The following is an 11,747-nucleotide window of genomic DNA, read 5'->3' as shown; positions in this document are numbered from 1 at the left end:
TAGTGTAAAATCATATTATCAATATGTTATTACTATCTATAGAGTATTTACAAGGATTTTTGCAGCCCCCAAACTGAAGTGTAAAGTTTACCATATTTACAGCATTACAAATATGTTATAACTATTCCTAGAGTACCGGTAGTAGGCTGTCAATAAATTGTGCAGCTCCAAACTAGGATGTCATATTTTCACATTTTCAAAACAATGTGGGTGCAAATAAGACATAATAAAAGTACACATGAACAAACATGCTACAAAATTCTGAAATGTAATTTAATACAGCTTAATCCAAATACAAACTTGCCACAATATGGCTATACAGTCAGCACTTTAAAGCAATATATTACTGAGAAAAAGTAAAGAGTATTACACTTACATTGTAGTGTTATTTTTTTTTTAACCATCTAAAAAATAAACCAAAGTAATAATGACAAAGCATTTTCTATATGCTACCACAGGAGTAATACAGTATATTCAACCTTTTTTAGTACAAGTTGTTAACAAGCTTTTTACTTCCTGCATCTACTGATAAACACTGTAACTACACAACTAAATATTCCAGTGTATTTATGTTTTCTAAAATTCACACAAAAATAAAGACTTACTCAATGTTGCATGCTGGAAAGTACACTGTGGAGCATAACTTAATCAATGTAAACAGTGTTTTCTCTTTCTTTACATATTTTAACAGCATTTCTCAAACGTTAACCAGTAAAACACCTCACGTAAAAAAGAATGTTTACCAAGCCAGTACAGTGGCTCTCAAAAGTATTCACCCCCTTGGACTTTTCCACATTTTATTGTGTTACAACATGGAATCAAAATGGATTTAATTAGGAGTTTTTGCCACTGATCAACACAAAAAAGTCCATAATGTCAAAGTGAAAAATAAAATCTACAAATTGTTCTAAATTAATTACAAATATAAAACAGAAAATAATTGATTGCATAAGTATTCACCCCCTTTGCTATGACACACCTAAATAAGCTCTGGTGCAACCAATAGTCTTTAGAAGTCACATAATTAGTTGAATGGAGTCCACCTGTGTGCAATTAAGGTGTTTCACATGATTTCAGGTTAAATACACCTATCTCTGGGAGGTCCCACAGTTGGTTAGTACATTTCCTAACAAAAACTACATCATGAAGATGAAGGAACGTTCAAAGCAAATCCAGAATAAGGTTCTTCAAAAGCACCAATCAGGGGTAGGATATAAGAACATTTCCAAGGCATTGAATATCCCCCGGTGCACAGTAAAGTCCATTATTAAGAAATTGAGAGAATATGGCACAACTGTGAATCTGTCTAGAACAGGCTGTCCTCAAAAACTGAGTATCCGGGCGAGAAGGGCACTAGTCAGGGAGGCCACCAAGAGGCCTATGGCAACTCTAAAGGAGTTACAGTCTTCCATGGCTGAGCTGGGAGACACTGTGCATACGGCAACAATAGCCCGGGTGCTTCACAAAACTGTCCTTTATGGGAGAGTGGCAAAAAAAAAGCCATTGTTGAAAAAAACTCACATCAAATCTCGGCTAGAGTTTGCCAGAAGGCATGTGGGAGACTCTGAGACCAAGTGGAAGAAGATTCTATGGTCTGATGAGACCAAAATAGAGCTTTTTGGCCTCAACGCTAAGCGCTATGTTTGGTGCAAGCCTAACACTGCACATCATCCTGAGAACAACATCCCTACCGTGAAGCATGGTGGTTGCAGCATCATGCTATGGGGATGCTTCTCTGCGTCAGGGCCTGGAAAGCTCGTGAAGATAGAGGGCAAAATGGATGCAGCAAAGTACAGAGAAATCCTGGAGGAAAACCTGCTAAAGTCTGCAAGAGACCTGGGCCTTGGGAGAAGATTCATCTTCCAGCAGGACAATGACCCCAAACATACAGCCAAAGCCACACTGTGGCTTAAAAACAAAAAGGTCAATGTCCTGGAGTGGCCCAGTCAAAGCCCGGACCTCAATCCAATTGAGAATATGTGGAAATAGCTGAAAATTGCTGTTCACCAAAGGTCCCCATCCAACTTGACGGAGCTTGAGCAATTTTGCAAAGAAGAATGGGCAAAAATGGCAGTGTCCAGATGTGCAAAGCTGGTAGAGACTTATCCAAATAGACTCATGGCTGTAATTTCTGCCAAAGGTGCCTCTACCAAATATTGACTCAAAGGGGTGAATACTTATGCAATCAATTATTTTCTGTTTTGTATTTGTAATTAATTTAGAAAAATTTGTAGATTTTATTTTTCACTTTGACATTATGGACTTTTTTGTGTTGATCAGTGGCAAAAACTCCTAATTATATCCATTTTGATTCCATGTTGTAACACAATAAAATGTGGAAAAGTCCAAGGGGGGTGAATACATTTGAGAGCCACTGTATGTCCCTTCACTTATGTCTGGATGTCCATTCAGCAGGTTTGTGGATTTAGCATGTTGAATTTTAATTGGGGATTAACAGATAAGTGTTTCCAGACTTTTTTGGTCAATTTTTATGACATTGCACCTCATAGTCAGAAATAAACAATATGGAGTTGTAATTATGAGCCTACAGAACACTGTTTACAGAAGGAACTGGTTTTAGTCAGAGCCTTAATCAAGTACATGATAATCTAATGTAACATTATGTACAAGGATATGAAAGGCCGAAAGTACTGAAAACAACGTTGGACACCAAACAGAAGCTGTATGTTTTTCAACATTGTTTTAAATAAACCTAACCAGGCACGATATCCCTACACATCTCCAGTTTAACAAGAGTGTACTGTACTATTATTTATGACTAATTTGTTTTCAGTGGCTTGAAAGAGGCTCAACCCAAATCACTTTCTTCAGCAAAGAGCATTACTGCTGGCTCCTCAACAGGTTTGTGTTGTCTACTATTACAGCATTATCAAAGGATGGTCACAAATAAATGGTATATGTTGATCCCTAATTTTAAACTACATGAAAATCCTGTCTTCTTTCCCTAATGGGAACAATTTTCTGTCAGCTTTCATTTTATGTACCCTCTCTTTTGTTTCTACATCCATTGCTTCAAGACAACGCTTCGAAAAATCTAACAGCTTTTCTTTTCCAGAATGTAAACCAGCCAATTCTTTGTACTTCTCTGGAGCTGCAATGGCCAGCTCTGGCTGTTGTCGCCTCAGTGTTTCTATCCAGCTTGTGCCAACAGAAGGCTTTTGTCATGGGTTTTGCTTTCTTGTATGTATACAAGATCTTCTTGTATCTGCGAATGACTTCATTGGGGCTCTGAACTGAAGAGAACATTAGAACACTTCTGTATCTCAAATTATAGGCTAAACTTAAAAATGACTGTCCTGTTACAATGCTGTCCTGTTAAAAATGTTAACTTTCCCTTATTAATCACATACTGGAAAAAAAAACAAAAAAAAAAAACATTTTGAACTATGTAGCCTAATCATGACATGTACTAAATCTAATTTACTTTGAACAGTCAAAACTGTAAATAGTTCAATTCCAAATCAATTGCAATTTGTGTTTCTATGTTTCTGTACATATTGAGCAGATAAAGACCATATTTTAGCTACTCTTAAAATTCATTATCTGGTTAATGTTAACATATGTCAAAGGTAATCACGAATGTTTTCAAGTACATTAGGGTTAAGATTGAAGTTTTAGGTTAAGGACATTGGCCACTCTTGCTGGACAATATTTAATTGTCAAAATAATCTTAAGAGTACACAAACATGCTATAACATTATGTACATAAACACACAAGTACACACAAAGCTACTACAGTGTTATAACCTCGCTGGTGAATCTTCTGGTGTTTCTTTGATTTAGCTTTTTTGGACTTCTTTTTCCGTTTTCAGCTGGTAGAAGCAGATGAGGATGAAGAGGTTGATGAAGAAGCAGTGGATGATGAGGTAAATGATGATGTCTCATCCAAATCACTAGAATCACTGGAGTCAGATGGTAGTTTCTTTTAAGGTTTTGCTGAAATAAGGAAATGAACACTTAAAAATACTAAATATTTATTATATTATTTATATTTGTTTACAATAAACAACCAAACAAAAAAAAGACACACCCATCTTTTTAGTGGTCCCAGAGCACAAACTTTAAAACACAAATACCTAATAGTTTGCAATATTAAATAATGGCAATCCCATCAGCCCATAATTCATATTTAATACATGCCTTGTAATTGACCCTTAAAATAAGGTGTGATCAAATCAGGGAGTATCCAATGGATTATTTATACTGAAACCTAAATGCAATAGTCTGAGTTTACTAACAGTTCAATCATTTTGAACATTACTGAAATTAAAATAACCCCCCAAAAATAACTGTACTCTGTACTCAACGTCCTCTAACTATATTTAATTTTCCTTTTTTTCTCCTGAAAAAAAATAGATAAATAATGACTTACACAATCCCTTTCTGACTCTAGATCTGCTATTTTCTTTTCTTGCCAGTGTAGTTTTTTTTCCTTTAAAACATCTATTTCTTTCTTTTCTTTGGCAGTTGATAGTAACGCCGTAGGAGAATGTAATTGTTTACCTGAGGAAAAATAAATCAATCAATAAAAATATGAACAGACACAAATACAAAACTTGGCATTTCACTTTCTTTGAAATGTGAATTACATTTCCACTGTAAATTATTTAATCTGGAATTATGTAAATTGTACGAGTAACAACAAAATGAAGACCAAGAAAAAAAAAAAAAACAATTGGTACAACATATGCCTGACATTACTGATGAAGCATTTGTAGAACAGAAGCCTAAAATAAATTCTAGGTACAACGAAACCCTTTGAGTTGGTCCTACTAATTACCACAAAGTACCGAAAATTACCACAAACTACTGCTAATTACCACAAAGTACCACTAAGTACCCCTATAATTACCACTAAGTACCGCAAATTACCATAAAGTACCATAAATTGACACAAAGTTACCACAAAGTACTGCAAATTACCACAAAATTACCACAAACTAACTCATAGTTACCACAAAGTACCCCAAAGTTACCAAAATATCCAAAAGTACCGCACATTTCTAATCGACTGTGTTACAGACAGTAGAGAGTGATCAATAGCTGCTGCTGGATAAAGGCGTTGGGTAACTATATTATTATTATTTTGCATAGCAGATAATATGTGAGAAAAGTATATTATTATAATATAAAAAAAATAAAATAAAACAAATGGCTGAATATAAAATATATTTATCTCAGCAATTGTATTCATGTGTGATACCCGGTATTTTCTGTCTTTGTACTTTCTCTCCATGCCTTGCTTGGTAATTTGTGGTAATTTGTGGTAATTATAGGGGTACTTTGTGGTAACTGTGTGGTACTTTGTGGTAATTTGCAGTACTTTGTGGTAATTTATGGTACTTGTGGTAATTATAGGGGTACTTTGTGGTAATGTGTGGTACTTTGTGGTAATTTTGTGATTTTTGTAAATTTAATTCACTCATATGTACTCAATAAAATGACACAAAGCATGACAACATTTATAAACACATTTAGCATTTAACAAAAAAGTTGGAAATTTACCAGGTTTGATACACATGGGAGTGCAGACAGTGACTTTAATATTGAAATATACTTAATATTTCTGTCAGTCGGAGCATGGTTTTAATGTAAAATGTAAAATATGAAGCAGACATAATCGCAGAAACTATATATTTAGTTATTCTTTATCATAACAATTGTCATCTAATACGGCCTCCAAAAAAAAAAATTGTCAATAAGATCAATACTATATTTTTAGTTTGTTCACTTACCATAAAACTAAACTCCTTAATGAGATGTAGAAATTGCTGCCCCTTTAATACAATTTTATAGTAATCAGATAGCAAAAAGCGTAAACAAGGACATTACACTATACGAAAATCCTAATAACACATGACCTTGATCATAACCTGTGTGTGTGTGTGTGTGTGTGTGGGTGTGGGTGTGGGTGTGGGTGTGGGTGTGGGTGTGTGTGTGTTACGGTTCATTTGATAAATCTATGGATTAATTGGTAAATTTGTAGATTTACCAGCTCATCAGTCAATATATAAAATAACCAGTATACTGTATGTCTAGATTTACAAGCTCAGCGGTCAATCTGTAAAATAACTTAGATGGTAGTAAACAATCGCTTTTACTTACATCCACGATCACTGTCTGGCAACAACAATTCACAATACAAAATGACATAGCATACTGTATGATTCTCACTAAAATGCAAAACATGCGTGCACTTAGGTTATGCTTATTTCTAAATGAGTTCAACTGAATAATATTAAATCACACTTTAGTAGAGGCATGAGTTTTGCTGAAGAGATTATTACCATACCTAATGTTTGCACTATAGTAAATTTTGATTTATAATAAAATCAGGAATGTTCAACCAGAAATCTGTCTCTAATCATGTCTGTATATAGAACAAAACATTAATACATGGTCTCTGCTAAATACATAATAATAATAATAATAATAATAATAATAATAATAATAATAATAATAATAATAATAATAATAATAATAATAGTAATAATAATAATAATAATAATAATAATAATGCAAGAAGGGATGCAGTGAAGTTTGGAAAGATTAATCAAATAATACAAAAAAATAATCCTAAGGCTGGAGTTTAAGAAAAATAATTAATACATTAGTTAATTTGCACGTAACAGATCTTACAGAAATCTTTTTTTTTTTTTTTTTGCCATTAAGCTCCCTGACGTTACTTTATTTACGAATTCACCTCAAATGCTGTAGCGTTAACTGCCATCTCCTTAGTTATTTTATACATTGACCGGTGAGCTGGTAAATCTACACATTTACCGGTAATCTAGTTACCGATTTTACATGTATATATGACTGTATATTTAAGCAGCTCAATGAACATGGGCCTGTTTTGCACCTTTATCCTCCCTATCACACATGAATCTCCATCCAGAAAATCAGTTTCTTTCTTAAGTTTTATCTACTGCTAACAGCACCAGACGACAATAAATATTTAAATTGTGTGCCATCTATATGTCATCCAAAATACTCAGCAGGCTAGACCTCTGGATTACTGAAAGCCATCATAATACAATGATAGTAGTTTAAAATGTCATGGGAAGTGTTAACGATTTGTTCCAGGCAGAAATGCTGATGTTCAGAATCCCTTAATTGTGCCATGCTGTCAAAAGCATTCAGAGCAGTACAATCTACTGATTCGTTGTAAGATACAAGTAGTAGTTTGCACAGTTTTTTTGTTTGTTTTTTTCAGCAGTGATTCTGACATATACCAAGAATGTACAAATTATATTTATTGGTGGATAACTATTAGTCTGTATGCTCTGCTTGTTTTAAATTTAGGGCAGGAAAAAAACCTTAATAATGCATCATAAGAAATGCTACTGCAGCAGTGTGCTTTGAAATGCCCACATGCTTTATAGCACATTACGTTTCCAGAAGGCTCCCTGAATGTGCCAAGTTAGCTTGAATGTTATTGATTGCTTACAGGGTAAAGGCTCATTGGGGTCCTAATGCTGGATTTTGTTTTGCATAGGTACTGAAACCAAAATTGCAAACAGTACATTATCTGACCAGAACTGTACAAAAACAGTAGGAATTAAAGGAAACGACGCAACTCGTACAAAAAGGTCCAAGTCATAAAAACATGGTCAACCATACATATTTGATATAAGCAAGGATACATCACAAACAAAATACAGGCCATATAAAGATGAAATGTATGTTTGACTTTTACATCTTATGTCCATAGGTGCCTAACCCATATGTAAAAAAAGTGGCATTTTACAATCACATAAGCCTGATTTACTTTAGTGAAAAAGTTGGCTACAGTTATTTTTTCATCAAAAACGTGTAACTTAGTTGTTCTTTGCTCATATTAATGTTCAGCTTTTATACAAAAATGCGTGTAATTACTAATAATTTAAACTCATGTTTGTTTCATAATAAACATTTAGCTACTGTATATTATATTATCTGCTGCAAATCTTGAAAAATGAAGGTGATTTTAATTTTTTTGAAATTATCTACAAATCAAAAACAACTGTACAACAATAATACACAGTTAATAAATTAAACATACCTATGTATTTTTTTGGTATATCCATTGATTGAATTACTGTATCTTTATTTTTGTTGCACTTAATATTACAGAAAAAATATATATATATCAGTTGTTATACATTAATTAGATAAAGACAGTATAAATTGGGTCAAACTGCACATTAGAGTCTCCTTTTCTTTTTATTTCATATCGGGGGAGGGGGGTGGGGGTGGATGCAGACCACAAGAAAGCACCTTTTTAACCAAACAATAATATTAAGATAGACTTACAGAATCACTGTTCTTGGAGTCATAAAAATATACAGTAGAAACAGTTTCTTGACTGATAGATTTATCCACTATAAAATGATAAAAGCAGAAAATACCCTAAAACAGCAAAACACTTTAACAACCTACCAGTCATTGGCACACTTTGCCTAATCAGCAAATCTGTGCTCTAATTTGGGGATCACCAAAAACGAATCATTGGGCCTTACATAACTCTGTTACCTAAATGTGTAAACTAGAATCCAGCAGACGCTGGTAAACATATCAGGTCCATCATTCATGGAATTCTTCAATATATTCTCCTGTAGTTATTAACACCAGATATCCCTTTGACAGCATAGAATACAGAGAAATCTAATTTAGAAGGTGGTTGCTATGAAGAATCTAGGAAGAACCATGTTCATTTGGAATAGTTTTTTTTTATGCAACTGCTGGGTTGTAAACTATTTTTAGCTGCTACATCCAGCCCTTTAAAATCCTGTATGTGATTATATTTTGATTTACTGATCCCAAGAATTTGGAAGTTAAAGCAAAAAGATATTTGTTTGTGTACTTATACTTGAACAAAAAACGAAATAAATAAATAAATAAAAGTACAATAAATAACAAGGGCTATTAGGTAACGAGTTCAGTAATCAAAAGACCATCTTGTCATGATGGGTATGAAATATAATGATGCATTCTTCTTGTTTAGATTAACTTTGTATATCATTTTCTGTTTTGGTAATAACCGAGAAATGTAAAGCACCCCTGTGGTGTCAATATACAGTAGCTCTATTGTAACAGCAGAACTTGGAGAGAAGACATGTTTGACAGCTCTACAGACCTCTTCCGAGTTTTATGCCACCAGGATATAATCACTGAAACAGAAAATGATATACAAAGTGATTCTAAAAAGGAAGAATACAATAGTTAAGAACTGATATCCCATACTCATACCAAGTAGCTCTAAGTGTGTCTGCTGTACTATGTATTTAAAAAATAATGCTCTATCTAAGATATTACATTAAATAAACCATACACTAGTATTACAACAAATAGATATGTTACTGTTAAAACAAACAAACAAAAGACACTTTATAAACCAAAAACTGACAATAAAGAATAAAACCATTTACCTGCCATCCGTATTGCTGTTTAATTCTTCAAACACACCTGCTGGAGCATCATATTTGTCTTCATGACTCTTGGGAGCTTTGATAGTAAATAAATATGAAAAAATAAATGACTGTTACAAAACAGGACTATAAAAGTAATTTGTATTGTCAGCAATTAAAGCCCCTTTCACACTGGCACTCCTACCTGGGTCCGGACCCGGGCCCTGGCTACCCGGGTCACAATCCTGTGTAGTGTGAAACCACGTATCTGGGTCGTACCTGGGTTAAACCGGGTCTCAGTGACCCACCTCAGGATGTGGGTCAACACGCTTTGACCCGGGTTGAGCGAGACAGAAATGCTTGATGGCCGTTCGTGAGCCGACGCAATAACAAACGGCCACGACTGCGTGAAGGTTTCACTTCCACAAGGACGTTTCTGTTTATTCTGTTTAACCATATTTTTTGTTGATTGAGACACAGCACGAGCCAGATTGCAGCAGGGATGAAGAAAGATTTGCTGTAATCAACATTTGGGCCGACGGTTCAATCCAGAGAAGCTTGGATGGAAGCGTCAGTAACAAGCTGCTTCCGGGGCATTGATACGCGTATTGTGCACTTGCATCTGTCACCCAGGTCAACCCTGCTTTATCAAAATCGCGTACCAGACCCGCATGACACCGGGTAGTGACCCGGGAAGGTTTTGAACCGGGTAGAGCGTGCCAGTGTGAAAGGGGCTTAAGTGAGAGATAAATAAGAACATCCAATGCTATATTTAAAAATATATTGTTGGCTTGCTGGTCAATTGAACACTATAGAAAAGCAGGTGATGCATCATACAGTTAGGGGTGACTGCAGAAGCGTGAGAAACCTTGTGGTGCTTTTACTGTAAGTTAGTTCATCTGAGGCAGTATAATACAGCATTTAACTGTACTTGCATCTGCTACGCAGATGTGTTTTGCAGTAATTTTACAATTTGAATTTTTGTTGAAGAATTTATTTATCTAAAGTTGCATTACTATACATGAAAATATTTATCTTAGTTTGTTTGCCTATTTAAAACAAGTTGATTACAGATAAAAATAAATAAATAAAATAAAATGGTGTGTTTTGCAAATAATCAAATATTTGGTAAATGTTTAAAATTAGGTCTGGTTTTGTTGTAAAATAAAGGAAGTATGGATATTGAATTTCATAATAACTCGATGGGTCACTCTGGAGAGCAGACTGCTGTAGGTTTCCAGCCTCAATTTCTTTGAAGGAATGTCAGAAGCCGAGTTGGCTGTGACATTGGGGGGATGAAGTAAATTGCATTGTATTGTTTAGCACCTTGACAGATAATGGTTAAATAGAGCAGCAGTGTGGAGTAGTGGTTAGGGCTCTGGACTCTTGACCGGAGGGGCCTGGGTTCAATCCCAGGTGGGGGACACTGCTGCTGTACCCTTGAGCAACATACTTTACCTAGATTGCTCCAGTAAAAACCCAGCTGTATAAATGGGTAGTTGTATGTCAAAATAATGTGTAAAAAAATAATGTAACTGTATGTAAAAATAATGCGAAATCTTGTAACAATTGTAAGTCACCTTGGATAAGGGCGCCTACTAATAAATAAATAAATAAAATAGACGGTACTCATTTAATAGTCTTCCTTGCTCCAGAGAAATGTACACCTTGTAGATTCATTGCATTAGTGCCAGCCTAGCTCCATGATAATACTAGTATACAGTATGTTTTATATTATTCACTTTAATAAAACGTATACAAAATTTCTTAGGCTTTCTGTAATATTTTGAAGGAAGATACTGAAACATAATTTGCTAGTACAAGAATCATTAGTAAATATTATCAAACATTTTTTGTCTGATCTTTGCAAAGAACCGCGAGTGTTTCCTCAATAAGGCAATTTGGCCTTGTTACAGATAACAGATGCACATTAAACATATGAAATTGTATTAGACTTTTAAGTGAAATGACTAAACTTAATGTGTTGGTGCACTGTTTAAAAGAGTATAACAAAATCACTGCAAATGCAAATTATGAATCATTATATTCAGAAACATGTCTGGGAATAACAAATACATTCATTCCAAGCACATTTTTATACCGGTCACAACAATTCATTTCAACATGTATCACTAATTTACAGTGGAACAGTTTGAGAAGTACTGTATATACTTTTAACATCTCTTTAGCAAATGTCAGTTATAAGAAAATATTTTCAAATCCACAGCATGTAGAAATACACTTTATGACAAAGGTCCATGATTGACTGCATAGATCAATCAAAAACAAAATTAGTATAGCTTAGTATAGCTGGTCTACGATTGCAGGGATATGTAC

The 11,747-nt window shown here is 34.3% G+C and overlaps 1 pseudogene; it reads right to left on the bottom strand.

Moving 5' to 3' along the window:
- Positions 1–265: 265 nt before the first annotated feature.
- LOC117970481 (coiled-coil domain-containing protein 106-like) lies at positions 266–10,010 on the bottom strand (annotated as a pseudogene).
- Between the last annotated feature and the right edge of the window lie 1,737 nt (positions 10,011–11,747).

The sequence above is a fragment of the Acipenser ruthenus genome, chromosome 2 (genome assembly GCF_902713425.1).
Source record: "Acipenser ruthenus chromosome 2, fAciRut3.2 maternal haplotype, whole genome shotgun sequence".
NCBI classification, from domain to species: Eukaryota; Metazoa; Chordata; class Actinopteri; order Acipenseriformes; family Acipenseridae; genus Acipenser; species Acipenser ruthenus.
This window is presented reverse-complemented; position numbering and strand designations above follow the sequence as displayed.